Source organism: Drosophila simulans, unplaced genomic scaffold (genome assembly GCF_016746395.2).
Source record: "Drosophila simulans strain w501 unplaced genomic scaffold, Prin_Dsim_3.1 Segkk94_quiver_pilon, whole genome shotgun sequence".
Lineage (NCBI taxonomy): Eukaryota > Metazoa > Arthropoda > Insecta > Diptera > Drosophilidae > Drosophila > Drosophila simulans.
Window position 1 is genome coordinate 51624 of NW_025416889.1, and position 14774 is coordinate 66397.

A 14774-nucleotide genomic window follows, 5' to 3' on the forward strand; every position below is an offset into this window, starting at 1 on the left:
TCCATATATTATCGTTAATTTTTGGAGGCAGGCAAATATTTATTTATTACCTGCCGTATAGTTGGATTATTATATCGTTACGGTATAATACAAATATGGATTCTTATGAAAGAAATATAAAATTATATATTAAATGTGGAAATATTATCATATGCGCTTGGTTTTATGTTATATATTACCAGAGAGATATATGAAAAGAGATAAATTTTAAATTTATCTTCAAAATGCAAATGATTTAACTTAATATTTATATTGGTTAAACAAAAATTGTACATGTGTGGATACAATAATTATGTATGTTGGAAATAAAATGATATTTTATAATGAAATATGTATATATAAAAAGATATAATTATAGAAACATATATATTACAATAATTATATGAAATTCTTGTTATATTGGTAAAACAAGTATAAATTAAAAATGAAATTATGGATTACGAATGCTATATAAAAATGGCCGTAATCGAATGGATATTTTACTTATAAATATATATTTAAAATTTTACCCAAAGGCGAAATATTGAATTTTATTCAATATAATAAAAATCATGGAATTATATAAAGTGAAAAATCCATATATCTATTATATTGCTTATTTCGATTCAAAAAATATGAATGGAATATGAAGGAAAAACATTATTCTGGTTGATCCTGCCAGTAGTTATATGCTTGTCTCAAAGATTAAGCCATGCATGTCTAAGTACACACGAATTAAAAGTGAAACCGCAAAAGGCTCATTATATCAGTTATGGTTCCTTAGATCGTTAACAGTTACTTGGATAACTGTGGTAATTCTAGAGCTAATACATGCAATTAAAACATGAACCTTATGGGACATGTGCTTTTATTAGGCTAAAACCAAGCGATCGCAAGATCGTTATATTGGTTGAACTCTAGATAACATGCAGATCGTATGGTCTTGTACCGACGACAGATCTTTCAAATGTCTGCCCTATCAACTTTTGATGGTAGTATCTAGGACTACCATGGTTGCAACGGGTAACGGGGAATCAGGGTTCGATTCCGGAGAGGGAGCCTGAGAAACGGCTACCACATCTAAGGAAGGCAGCAGGCGCGTAAATTACCCACTCCCAGCTCGGGGAGGTAGTGACGAAAAATAACAATACAGGACTCATATCCGAGGCCCTGTAATTGGAATGAGTACACTTTAAATCCTTTAACAAGGACCAATTGGAGGGCAAGTCTGGTGCCAGCAGCCGCGGTAATTCCAGCTCCAATAGCGTATATTAAAGTTGTTGCGGTTAAAACGTTCGTAGTTGAACTTGTGCTTCATACGGGTAGTACAACTTACAATTGTGGTTAGTACTATACCTTTATGTATGTAAGCGTATTACCGGTGGAGTTCTTATATGTGATTAAATACTTGTATTTTTTCATATGTTCCTCCTATTTAAAAACCTGCACTAGTGCTCTTAAACGAGTGTTATTGTGGGCCGGTACTATTACTTTGAACAAATTAGAGTGCTTAAAGCAGGCTTCAAATGCCTGAATATTCTGTGCATGGGATAATGAAATAAGACCTCTGTTCTGCTTTCATTGGTTTTCAGATCAAGAGGTAATGATTAATAGAAGCAGTTTGGGGGCATTAGTATTACGACGCGAGAGGTGAAATTCTTGGACCGTCGTAAGACTAACTTAAGCGAAAGCATTTGCCAAAGATGTTTTCATTAATCAAGAACGAAAGTTAGAGGTTCGAAGGCGATCAGATACCGCCCTAGTTCTAACCATAAACGATGCCAGCTAGCAATTGGGTGTAGCTACTTTTATGGCTCTCTCAGTCGCTTCCCGGGAAACCAAAGCTTTTGGGCTCCGGGGGAAGTATGGTTGCAAAGCTGAAACTTAAAGGAATTGACGGAAGGGCACCACCAGGAGTGGAGCCTGCGGCTTAATTTGACTCAACACGGGAAAACTTACCAGGTCCGAACATAAGTGTGTAAGACAGATTGATAGCTCTTTCTCGAATCTATGGGTGGTGGTGCATGGCCGTTCTTAGTTCGTGGAGTGATTTGTCTGGTTAATTCCGATAACGAACGAGACTCAAATATATTAAATAGATATCTTCAGGATTATGGTGCTGAAGCTTATGTAGCCTTCATTCATGGTGGCAGTAAAATGTTTATTGTGTTTGAATGTGTTTATGTAAGTGGAGCCGTACCTGTTGGTTTGTCCCATTATAAGGACACTAGCTTCTTAAATGGACAAATTGCGTCTAGCAATAATGAGATTGAGCAATAACAGGTCTGTGATGCCCTTAGATGTCCTGGGCTGCACGCGCGCTACAATGAAAGTATCAACGTGTATTTCCTAGACCGAGAGGTCCGGGTAAACCGCTGAACCACTTTCATGCTTGGGATTGTGAACTGAAACTGTTCACATGAACTTGGAATTCCCAGTAAGTGTGAGTCATTAACTCGCATTGATTACGTCCCTGCCCTTTGTACACACCGCCCGTCGCTACTACCGATTGAATTATTTAGTGAGGTCTCCGGACGTGATCACTGTGACGCCTTGCGTGTTACGGTTGTTTCGCAAAAGTTGACCGAACTTGATTATTTAGAGGAAGTAAAAGTCGTAACAAGGTTTCCGTAGGTGAACCTGCGGAAGGATCATTATTGTATAATATCCTTACCGTTAATAAACATTTGTTATAATACAAATAAATACAATTTACCAAAATAAAAATATTACAAAATGATTCTACGGAATCAAAAGTTAAAGTGAAAATAAAATGTAGATGGCTTTTATTTTATTTATATGTGGGGCTTGGCAACCTCATAAAAAGACTTTAACATTATTAATGTTGTTGTGCGTATTTGTGGCAGTACTTACTACAACAACGGCGTTTCCTATAAAAACAAATTCTCGAAAATGGAAATCGAAGAAACTAAACTAAATTCGAAAGTGGAAGTCGAATTAAAATTAAAATAATTTTGAATGTGGTAATCGAAATAAGTTTGTGTGTATATGGACCATAATATACACGCGTTGCGAATATGTATTGTTCATCTATGTTATGAGCATACGTTGGCTAATGCAACAACCTAAAATATACAATGTTTGTACCTGTCATCCATCAGGTTAATGTTTTATATAAATTTTGCAGTATGTGTCACCCAAAATAGCAAACCATAACCAGATTATTATGATACATAATGCTTATATGAAACTAAGACATTTCGCAACATTTATTTTAGGTATAAAAATAAATTTATTGAAGGAATTGATATATGCCAGTAAAATGGTGTATTTTTAATTTCTTTCAATAAAAACAATATTGACATTATATAAAAATGAATTATAAAACTCTAAGCGGTGGATCACTCGGCTCATGGGTCGATGAAGAACGCAGCAAACTGTGCGTCATCGTGTGAACTGCAGGACACATGAACATCGACATTTTGAACGCATATCGCAGTCCATGCTGTTATGTACTTTAATTAATTTTATAGTGCTGCTTGGACTACATATGGTTGAGGGTTGTAAGACTATGCTAATTAAGTTGTTTATAAATTTTTTATAAGCATATGGTATATTATTGGATTAAATAATGATTTTATTCATAATATTAAAAAAGAAATGAAAAACATTATCTCACATTTGAATGTGAAAAACGAAGAGAAATATTTTCTTTTTCAATCAAATAATACTGAGAAATGTCTAGCATAAAAAATTGAAATATTTTTCATCTAGAATTGTCTCTTATTAATGATTCGAAAAAAAAAAAACTTGGTTATGTTATTATTCTTCGTTGGTTCGTTAAATGGATAAAAAATAACTTTGCTTACAAGAACTATTGGAACTATTTATAACGAATTTAATTGATTGTTTTATCATTTATATATAAAGAATTTATGGCAAAATATAGTTATATATACAACCTCAACTCATATGGGACTACCCCCTGAATTTAAGCATATTAATTAGGGGAGGAAAAGAAACTAACAAGGATTTTCTTAGTAGCGGCGAGCGAAAAGAAAACAGTTCAGCACTAAGTCACTTTGTCTATATGGCAAATGTGAGATGCAGTGTATGGAGCGTCAATATTCTAGTATGAGAAATTAATGATTTAAGTCCTTCTTAAATGAGGCCATTTACCCATAGAGGGTGCCAGGCCCGTATAACGTTAATGATTACTAGATGATGTTTCCAAAGAGTCGTGTTGCTTGATAGTGCAGCACTAAGTGGGTGGTAAACTCCATCTAAAACTAAATATAACCATGAGACCGATAGTAAACAAGTACCGTGAGGGAAAGTTGAAAAGAACTCTGAATAGAGAGTTAAACAGTACGTGAAACTGCTTAGAGGTTAAGCCCGATGAACCTGAATATCCGTTATGGAAAATTCATCATTAAAATTGTAATATTTAAATAATATTATTAAGAATAATGTGCATTTTTTCCATATAAGGACATTGTAATCTATTAGCATATCCCAAATTTATCATAAAATATAACTTATAGTTTATTCCAATTAAATTGCTTGCATTTTAACACAGAATAAATGTTATTAATTTGATAAAGTGCTGATAGATTTATATTATTACAGAGCGTTAATTTTTCGGAATTATATAATGGCATAATTATCATTGATTTTTGTGTTTATTATATGCTCTTGTATGATTAACAATGCGAAAGATTCAGGATACCTTCGGGACCCGTCTTGAAACACGGACCAAGGAGTCTAACATATGTGCAAGTTATTGGGATGTAAACCTAATAGCGTAATTAACTTGACTAATAATGGGATTAGTTTTTTAGCTATTTATAGCTAATTAACACAATCCCGGGGCGTTCTATATAGTTATGTATAATGTATATTTATATTATTTATGCCTCTAACTGGAACGTACCTTGAGCATATATGCTGTGACCCGAAAGATGGTGAACTATACTTGATCAGGTTGAAGTCAGGGGAAACCCTGATGGAAGACCGAAACAGTTCTGACGTGCAAATCGATTGTCAGAATTGAGTATAGGGGCGAAAGACCAATCGAACCATCTAGTAGCTGGTTCCTTCCGAAGTTTCCCTCAGGATAGCTGGTGCATTTTAATATTATATAAAATAATCTTATCTGGTAAAGCGAATGATTAGAGGCCTTAGGGTCGAAACGATCTTAACCTATTCTCAAACTTTAAATGGGTAAGAACCTTAACTTTCTTGATATGAAGTTCAAGGTTATGATATAATGTGCCCAGTGGGCCACTTTTGGTAAGCAGAACTGGCGCTGTGGGATGAACCAAACGTAATGTTACGGTGCCCAAATTAACAACTCATGCAGATACCATGAAAGGCGTTGGTTGCTTAAAACAGCAGGACGGTGATCATGGAAGTCGAAATCCGCTAAGGAGTGTGTAACAACTCACCTGCCGAAGCAACTAGCCCTTAAAATGGATGGCGCTTAAGTTGTATACCTATACATTACCGCTAAAGTAGATGATTTATATTACTTGTGATATAAATTTTGAAACTTTAGTGAGTAGGAAGGTACAATGGTATGCGTAGAAGTGTTTGGCGTAAGCCTGCATGGAGCTGCCATTGGTACAGATCTTGGTGGTAGTAGCAAATAATCGAATGAGACCTTGGAGGACTGAAGTGGAGAAGGGTTTCGTGTGAACAGTGGTTGATCACGAGTTAGTCGGTCCTAAGTTCAAGGCGAAAGCCGAAAATTTTCAAGTAAAACAAAAATGCCTAACTATATAAACAAAGCGAATATAATACACTTGAATAATTTTGAACGAAAGGGAATACGGTTCCAATTCCGTAACCTGTTGAGTATCCGTTTGTTATTAAATATGGGCCTCGTGCTCATCCTGGCAACAGGAACGACCATAAAGAAGCCGTCGAGAGATATCGGAAGAGTTTTCTTTTCTGTTTTATAGCCGTACTACCATGGAAGTCTTTCGCAGAGAGATATGGTAGATGGGCTAGAAGAGCATGACATATACTGTTGTGTCGATATTTTCTCCTCGGACCTTGAAAATTTATGGTGGGGACACGCAAACTTCTCAACAGGCCGTACCAATATCCGCAGCTGGTCTCCAAGGTGAAGAGTCTCTAGTCGATAGAATAATGTAGGTAAGGGAAGTCGGCAAATTAGATCCGTAACTTCGGGATAAGGATTGGCTCTGAAGATTGAGATAGTCGGGCTTGATTGGGAAACAATAACATGGTTTATGTGCTCGTTCTGGGTAAATAGAGTTTCTAGCATTTATGTTAGTTACTTGTTCCCCGGATAGTTTAGTTACGTAGCCAATTGTGGAACTTTCTTGCTAAAATTTTTAAGAATACTATTTGGGTTAAACCAATTAGTTCTTATCAATTATAACGATTATCAATTAACAATCAATTCAGAACTGGCACGGACTTGGGGAATCCGACTGTCTAATTAAAACAAAGCATTGTGATGGCCCTAGCGGGTGTTGACACAATGTGATTTCTGCCCAGTGCTCTGAATGTCAAAGTGAAGAAATTCAAGTAAGCGCGGGTCAACGGCGGGAGTAACTATGACTCTCTTAAGGTAGCCAAATGCCTCGTCATCTAATTAGTGACGCGCATGAATGGATTAACGAGATTCCTACTGTCCCTATCTACTATCTAGCGAAACCACAGCCAAGGGAACGGGCTTGGAATAATTAGCGGGGAAAGAAGACCCTTTTGAGCTTGACTCTAATCTGGCAGTGTAAGGAGACATAAGAGGTGTAGAATAAGTGGGAGATATTAGACCTCGGTTTGGTATCGTCAATGAAATACCACTACTCTTATTGTTTCCTTACTTACTTGATTAAATGGAACGTGTATCATTTCCTAGCCATTATACGGATATATTTATTATATCTTATGGTATTGGGTTTTGATGCAAGCTTCTTGATCAAAGTATCACGAGTTTGTTATATAATCGCAAACAAATTCTTTAATAAAACGATGCATTTATGTATTTTTGATTTGAAAATTTGGTATAACTCCAATTACTCAGGTATGATCCAATTCAAGGACATTGCCAGGTAGGGAGTTTGACTGGGGCGGTACATCTCTCAAATAATAACGGAGGTGTCCCAAGGCCAGCTCAGTGCGGACAGAAACCACACATAGAGCAAAAGGGCAAATGCTGACTTGATCTCGGTGTTCAGTACACACAGGGACAGCAAAAGCTCGGCCTATCGATCCTTTTGGTTTAAAGAGTTTTTAACAAGAGGTGTCAGAAAAGTTACCATAGGGATAACTGGCTTGTGGCGGCCAAGCGTTCATAGCGACGTCGCTTTTTGATCCTTCGATGTCGGCTCTTCCTATCATTGTGAAGCAAAATTCACCAAGCGTTGGATTGTTCACCCATGCAAGGGAACGTGAGCTGGGTTTAGACCGTCGTGAGACAGGTTAGTTTTACCCTACTAATGACAAAACGTTGTTGCGACAGCATTCCTGCGTAGTACGAGAGGAACCGCAGGTACGGACCAATGGCACAATACTTGTTCGAGCGAACAGTGGTATGACGCTACGTCCGTTGGATTATGCCTGAACGCCTCTAAGGTCGTATCCGTGCTGGACTGCAATGATAAATAAGGGGCAATTTGCATTGTATGGCTTCTAAACCATTTAAAGTTTATAATTTATTTTATAAACGACAATGGATGTGATGCCAATGTAATTTGTAACATAGTAAATTAGGAGGATCTTCGATCACCTGATGCCGCGCTAGTTACATATAAAAGCATTATTTAATACAATGACAAAGCCTAGAATCAATTGTAAACGACTTTTGTAACAGGCAAGGTGTTGTAAGTGGTTGAGCAGCTGCCATACTGCGATCCACTGAAGCTTATCCTTTGCTTGATGATTCGATAAATAAATGATTTTTTCCTGTAGCCAAACACCTCGTCATCAATTTAGTGACGCATATGATATTGTCCCTATCATATAATTTTTGATATAAAGACTTTAAAGAATTGTATCAAGTTGCCTAACACCTCGTCATCAATTTAGTGACGCATATGATATTGTCCCTATCATATAATTAATATAAAGACTTTAATGAATTGTGTCAAGTTGCCAAACACCTCGTCATCAATTTAGTGACGCATATGATATTGTCCCTATCATATAATTAATATAAAGAATTTTAATGAATTGTGTCAAGTTGCCAAACACCTCGTCATCAATTTAGTGACGCATATGATATTGTCCCTATCATATAATTTTTGATATAAAGACTTTAAAGAATTGTATCAAGTTGCCAAACACCTCGTCATCAATTTAGTGACGCATATGATATTGTCCATATCATATAATTAATATAAAGACTTTAATGAATTGTGTCAAGTTGCCAAACACCTCGTCATCAATTTAGTGACGCATATGATATATTGTCCCTATCATATAATTTTTGATATAAAGACTTTAAAGAATTGTATCAAGTTGCCAAACACCTCGTCATCAATTTAGTGACGCATATGATATTGTCCATATCATATAATTAATATAAAGACTTTAATGAATTGTGTCAAGTTGCCAAACACCTCGTCATCAATTTAGTGACGCATATGATATTGTCCCTATCATATAATTAATATAAAGACTTTAATGAATTGTGTCAAGTTGCCAAACACCTCGTCATCAATTTAGTGACGCATATGATATTGTCCATATCATATAATTAATATAAAGACTTTAATGAATTGTGTCAAGTTGCCAAACACCTCGTCATCAATTTAGTGACGCATATGATATTGTCCCTATCATATAATTTTTGATATAAAGACTTTAAAGAATTGTATCAAGTTGCCAAACACCTCGTCATCAATTTAGTGACGCATATGATATTGTCCATATCATATAATTAATATAAAGACTTTAATGAATTGTGTCAAGTTGCCAAACACCTCGTCATCAATTTAGTGACGCATATGATATTGTCCCTATCATATAATTAATATAAAGACTTTAATGAATTGTGTCAAGTTGCCAAACACCTCGTCATCAATTTAGTGACGCATATGATATTGTCCCTATCATATAATTAATATAAAGAATTTTAATGAATTGTGTCAAGTTGCCAAACACCTCGTCATCAATTTAGTGACGCATATGATATTGTCCCTATCATATAATTAATATAAAAACTTTTAATGAATTGTGTCAAGTTGCCAAACACCTCGTCATCAATTTAGTGACGCATATGATATTGTCCCTATCATATAATTTTTGATATAAAGACTTTAAAGAATTGTATCAAGTTGCCAAACACCTCGTCATCAACTACTATATTATGGTTGCGCCGACCTCTCATATTGTATTCTCTTATGTGTTCATAGGATTTTGGCAATTATATACGAGTAAATTAAATAATATACTTATGAAAATGATTAATTATTATATGTATAAGGGAAAAAATGCTGAAATATTCCCATATTATCTTAGTATTATAGAGGAAAGACCGTTGCCGACCTCTCATATTGTTCAAAACTTATGTATTCATATGATTTTGGCAATTAAATGAGTAAATTAAATAATATACATATGAAAATGATTAATTATTATATGTATAAGGGAAAAAATGCTGAAATATTCCCACATTCTCTCAGTATTATAGAGAAAAGCCATTATAGTGAGAGGGTATAGTAGTGTAAACGACCGGAATTACGACAGAGGGTTCAAAAACTACTATAGGTAGGCAGTGGTTGCCGACCTCTCATATTGTTCAAAACTTATGTATTCATATGATTTTGGCAATTATATGAGTAAATTAAATAATATACATATGAAAATGATTAATTATTATATGTATAAGGGAAAAAATGCTGAAATATTCCCACATTCTCTCAGTATTATAGAGAAAAGCCATTATAGTGAGAGGGTATAGTAGTGTAAACGACCGGAATTACGACAGAGGGTTCAAAAACTACTATAGGTAGGCAGTGGTTGCCGACCTCTCATATTGTTCAAAACTTATGTATTCATATGATTTTGGGAATTATATGAGTAAATTAAATAATATACATATGAAAATGATTAATTATTATATGTATAAGGGAAAAAATGCTGAAATATTCCCACATTCTCTCAGTATTATAGAGAAAAGCCATTATAGTGAGAGGGTATAGTAGTGTAAACGACCGGAATTACGACAGAGGGTTCAAAAACTACTATAGGTAGGCAGTGGTTGCCGACCTCTCATATTGTTCAAAACTTATGAATTCATATGATTTTGGGAATTATATGAGTAAATTAAATAATATACATATGAAAATGATTAATTATTATATGTATAAGGAAAAAAATGCTGAAATATTCCCACATTCTCTTAGTATTATAGAGAAAAGCCATTATAGGGAGAGGGTATAGTAGTGTAAACGACCGGAATTACGACAGAGGGTTCAAAAACTACTATAGGTAGGCAGTGGTTGCCGACCTCTCATATTGTTCAAAACTTATGTATTCATATGATTTTGGCAATAATATGAGTAAATTAAATAATAAACATATGAAAATTAATATGTATTATATGTATAAAGAAAAAAATAATCATATTATATATGAATAATGGAAAAAAAAATGAAATGTTCATATAATCTCTTAATATATAAGAGAATAGCCCGTATGTTGGGTGGCAAACGGAATTGAAAATACCCGCTTTGACGACAGCGGGTTCAAAAACTACTATAGGTAGGCAGTGGTTGCCGACCTCCCGCATTATTCGAAATATTTATTTCGGATTATGTTTATATTGGTTACATACAATAAAGTATATTATTATCCGTACAAATTTGTTTCTCAGTTCTATAGAACACGGGACTTGGCTCCGCGGATAATAGGAATATACGCTTTTTAGATAATATCGTTGAAACAAAAGTCAAGTTTCTATTATATATAGAATAACAAATCGTTTCCATATATTATCGTTAATTTTTGGAGGCAGGCAAATATTTATTTATTACCTGCCGTATAGTTGGATTATTATATCGTTACGGTATAATACAAATATGGATTCTTATGAAAGAAATATAAAATTATATATTAAATGTGGAAATATTATCATATGCGCTTGGTTTTATGTTATATATTACCAGAGAGATATATGAAAAGAGATAAATTTTAAATTTATCTTCAAAATGCAAATGATTTAACTTAATATTTATATTGGTTAAACAAAAATTGTACATGTGTGGATACAATAATTATGTATGTTGGAAATAAAATGATATTTTATAATGAAATATGTATATATAAAAAGATATAATTATAGAAACATATATATTACAATAATTATATGAAATTCTTGTTATATTGGTAAAACAAGTATAAATTAAAAATGAAATTATGGATTACGAATGCTATATAAAAATGGCCGTAATCGAATGGATATTTTACTTATAAATATATATTTAAAATTTTACCCAAAGGCGAAATATTGAATTTTATTCAATATAATAAAAATCATGGAATTATATAAAGTGAAAAATCCATATATCTATTATATTGCTTATTTCGATTCAAAAAATATGAATGGAATATGAAGGAAAAACATTATTCTGGTTGATCCTGCCAGTAGTTATATGCTTGTCTCAAAGATTAAGCCATGCATGTCTAAGTACACACGAATTAAAAGTGAAACCGCAAAAGGCTCATTATATCAGTTATGGTTCCTTAGATCGTTAACAGTTACTTGGATAACTGTGGTAATTCTAGAGCTAATACATGCAATTAAAACATGAACCTTATGGGACATGTGCTTTTATTAGGCTAAAACCAAGCGATCGCAAGATCGTTATATTGGTTGAACTCTAGATAACATGCAGATCGTATGGTCTTGTACCGACGACAGATCTTTCAAATGTCTGCCCTATCAACTTTTGATGGTAGTATCTAGGACTACCATGGTTGCAACGGGTAACGGGGAATCAGGGTTCGATTCCGGAGAGGGAGCCTGAGAAACGGCTACCACATCTAAGGAAGGCAGCAGGCGCGTAAATTACCCACTCCCAGCTCGGGGAGGTAGTGACGAAAAATAACAATACAGGACTCATATCCGAGGCCCTGTAATTGGAATGAGTACACTTTAAATCCTTTAACAAGGACCAATTGGAGGGCAAGTCTGGTGCCAGCAGCCGCGGTAATTCCAGCTCCAATAGCGTATATTAAAGTTGTTGCGGTTAAAACGTTCGTAGTTGAACTTGTGCTTCATACGGGTAGTACAACTTACAATTGTGGTTAGTACTATACCTTTATGTATGTAAGCGTATTACCGGTGGAGTTCTTATATGTGATTAAATACTTGTATTTTTTCATATGTTCCTCCTATTTAAAAACCTGCACTAGTGCTCTTAAACGAGTGTTATTGTGGGCCGGTACTATTACTTTGAACAAATTAGAGTGCTTAAAGCAGGCTTCAAATGCCTGAATATTCTGTGCATGGGATAATGAAATAAGACCTCTGTTCTGCTTTCATTGGTTTTCAGATCAAGAGGTAATGATTAATAGAAGCAGTTTGGGGGCATTAGTATTACGACGCGAGAGGTGAAATTCTTGGACCGTCGTAAGACTAACTTAAGCGAAAGCATTTGCCAAAGATGTTTTCATTAATCAAGAACGAAAGTTAGAGGTTCGAAGGCGATCAGATACCGCCCTAGTTCTAACCATAAACGATGCCAGCTAGCAATTGGGTGTAGCTACTTTTATGGCTCTCTCAGTCGCTTCCCGGGAAACCAAAGCTTTTGGGCTCCGGGGGAAGTATGGTTGCAAAGCTGAAACTTAAAGGAATTGACGGAAGGGCACCACCAGGAGTGGAGCCTGCGGCTTAATTTGACTCAACACGGGAAAACTTACCAGGTCCGAACATAAGTGTGTAAGACAGATTGATAGCTCTTTCTCGAATCTATGGGTGGTGGTGCATGGCCGTTCTTAGTTCGTGGAGTGATTTGTCTGGTTAATTCCGATAACGAACGAGACTCAAATATATTAAATAGATATCTTCAGGATTATGGTGCTGAAGCTTATGTAGCCTTCATTCATGGTGGCAGTAAAATGTTTATTGTGTTTGAATGTGTTTATGTAAGTGGAGCCGTACCTGTTGGTTTGTCCCATTATAAGGACACTAGCTTCTTAAATGGACAAATTGCGTCTAGCAATAATGAGATTGAGCAATAACAGGTCTGTGATGCCCTTAGATGTCCTGGGCTGCACGCGCGCTACAATGAAAGTATCAACGTGTATTTCCTAGACCGAGAGGTCCGGGTAAACCGCTGAACCACTTTCATGCTTGGGATTGTGAACTGAAACTGTTCACATGAACTTGGAATTCCCAGTAAGTGTGAGTCATTAACTCGCATTGATTACGTCCCTGCCCTTTGTACACACCGCCCGTCGCTACTACCGATTGAATTATTTAGTGAGGTCTCCGGACGTGATCACTGTGACGCCTTGCGTGTTACGGTTGTTTCGCAAAAGTTGACCGAACTTGATTATTTAGAGGAAGTAAAAGTCGTAACAAGGTTTCCGTAGGTGAACCTGCGGAAGGATCATTATTGTATAATATCCTTACCGTTAATAAACATTTGTTATAATACAAATAAATACAATTTACCAAAATAAAAATATTACAAAATGATTCTACGGAATCAAAAGTTAAAGTGAAAATAAAATGTAGATGGCTTTTATTTTATTTATATGTGGGGCTTGGCAACCTCATAAAAAGACTTTAACATTATTAATGTTGTTGTGCGTATTTGTGGCAGTACTTACTACAACAACGGCGTTTCCTATAAAAACAAATTCTCGAAAATGGAAATCGAAGAAACTAAACTAAATTCGAAAGTGGAAGTCGAATTAAAATTAAAATAATTTTGAATGTGGTAATCGAAATAAGTTTGTGTGTATATGGACCATAATATACACGCGTTGCGAATATGTATTGTTCATCTATGTTATGAGCATACGTTGGCTAATGCAACAACCTAAAATATACAATGTTTGTACCTGTCATCCATCAGGTTAATGTTTTATATAAATTTTGCAGTATGTGTCACCCAAAATAGCAAACCATAACCAGATTATTATGATACATAATGCTTATATGAAACTAAGACATTTCGCAACATTTATTTTAGGTATAAAAATAAATTTATTGAAGGAATTGATATATGCCAGTAAAATGGTGTATTTTTAATTTCTTTCAATAAAAACAATATTGACATTATATAAAAATGAATTATAAAACTCTAAGCGGTGGATCACTCGGCTCATGGGTCGATGAAGAACGCAGCAAACTGTGCGTCATCGTGTGAACTGCAGGACACATGAACATCGACATTTTGAACGCATATCGCAGTCCATGCTGTTATGTACTTTAATTAATTTTATAGTGCTGCTTGGACTACATATGGTTGAGGGTTGTAAGACTATGCTAATTAAGTTGTTTATAAATTTTTTATAAGCATATGGTATATTATTGGATTAAATAATGATTTTATTCATAATATTAAAAAAGAAATGAAAAACATTATCTCACATTTGAATGTGAAAAACGAAGAGAAATATTTTCTTTTTCAATCAAATAATACTGAGAAATGTCTAGCATAAAAAATTGAAATATTTTTCATCTAGAATTGTCTCTTATTAATGATTCGAAAAAAAAAAAACTTGGTTATGTTATTATTCTTCGTTGGTTCGTTAAATGGATAAAAAATAACTTTGCTTACAAGAACTATTGGAACTATTTATAACGAATTTAATTGATTGTTTTATCATTTATATATAAAGAA

The 14774-nt window shown here is 34.6% G+C and overlaps 5 non-coding genes across 5 annotated transcripts; all 5 read left to right on the forward strand.

Annotated features, from left to right (window-relative positions):
* Positions 1 to 641: 641 nt before the first annotated feature.
* LOC120285719 lies at positions 642 to 2636 on the forward strand. Its single transcript, XR_005544939.1, has one exon. It is a non-coding gene; the product is annotated as a small subunit ribosomal RNA (ribosomal RNA).
* A 689-nt stretch (positions 2637 to 3325) lies between these two features.
* Positions 3326 to 3504, forward strand: LOC120285742. The gene has a single exon (XR_005544957.1). It is a non-coding gene; the product is annotated as a 5.8S ribosomal RNA (ribosomal RNA).
* Positions 3505 to 3898: 394 nt separating this feature from the next.
* Positions 3899 to 7860, forward strand: LOC120285733. The gene has a single exon (XR_005544953.1). It is a non-coding gene; the product is annotated as a large subunit ribosomal RNA (ribosomal RNA).
* A 3683-nt stretch (positions 7861 to 11543) lies between these two features.
* Positions 11544 to 13538, forward strand: LOC120285721. Its single transcript, XR_005544941.1, has one exon. It is a non-coding gene; the product is annotated as a small subunit ribosomal RNA (ribosomal RNA).
* Positions 13539 to 14227: 689 nt separating this feature from the next.
* On the forward strand, positions 14228 to 14406 carry LOC120285747. Its single transcript, XR_005544958.1, has one exon. It is a non-coding gene; the product is annotated as a 5.8S ribosomal RNA (ribosomal RNA).
* The last annotated feature ends 368 nt before the right edge of the window (positions 14407 to 14774 follow it).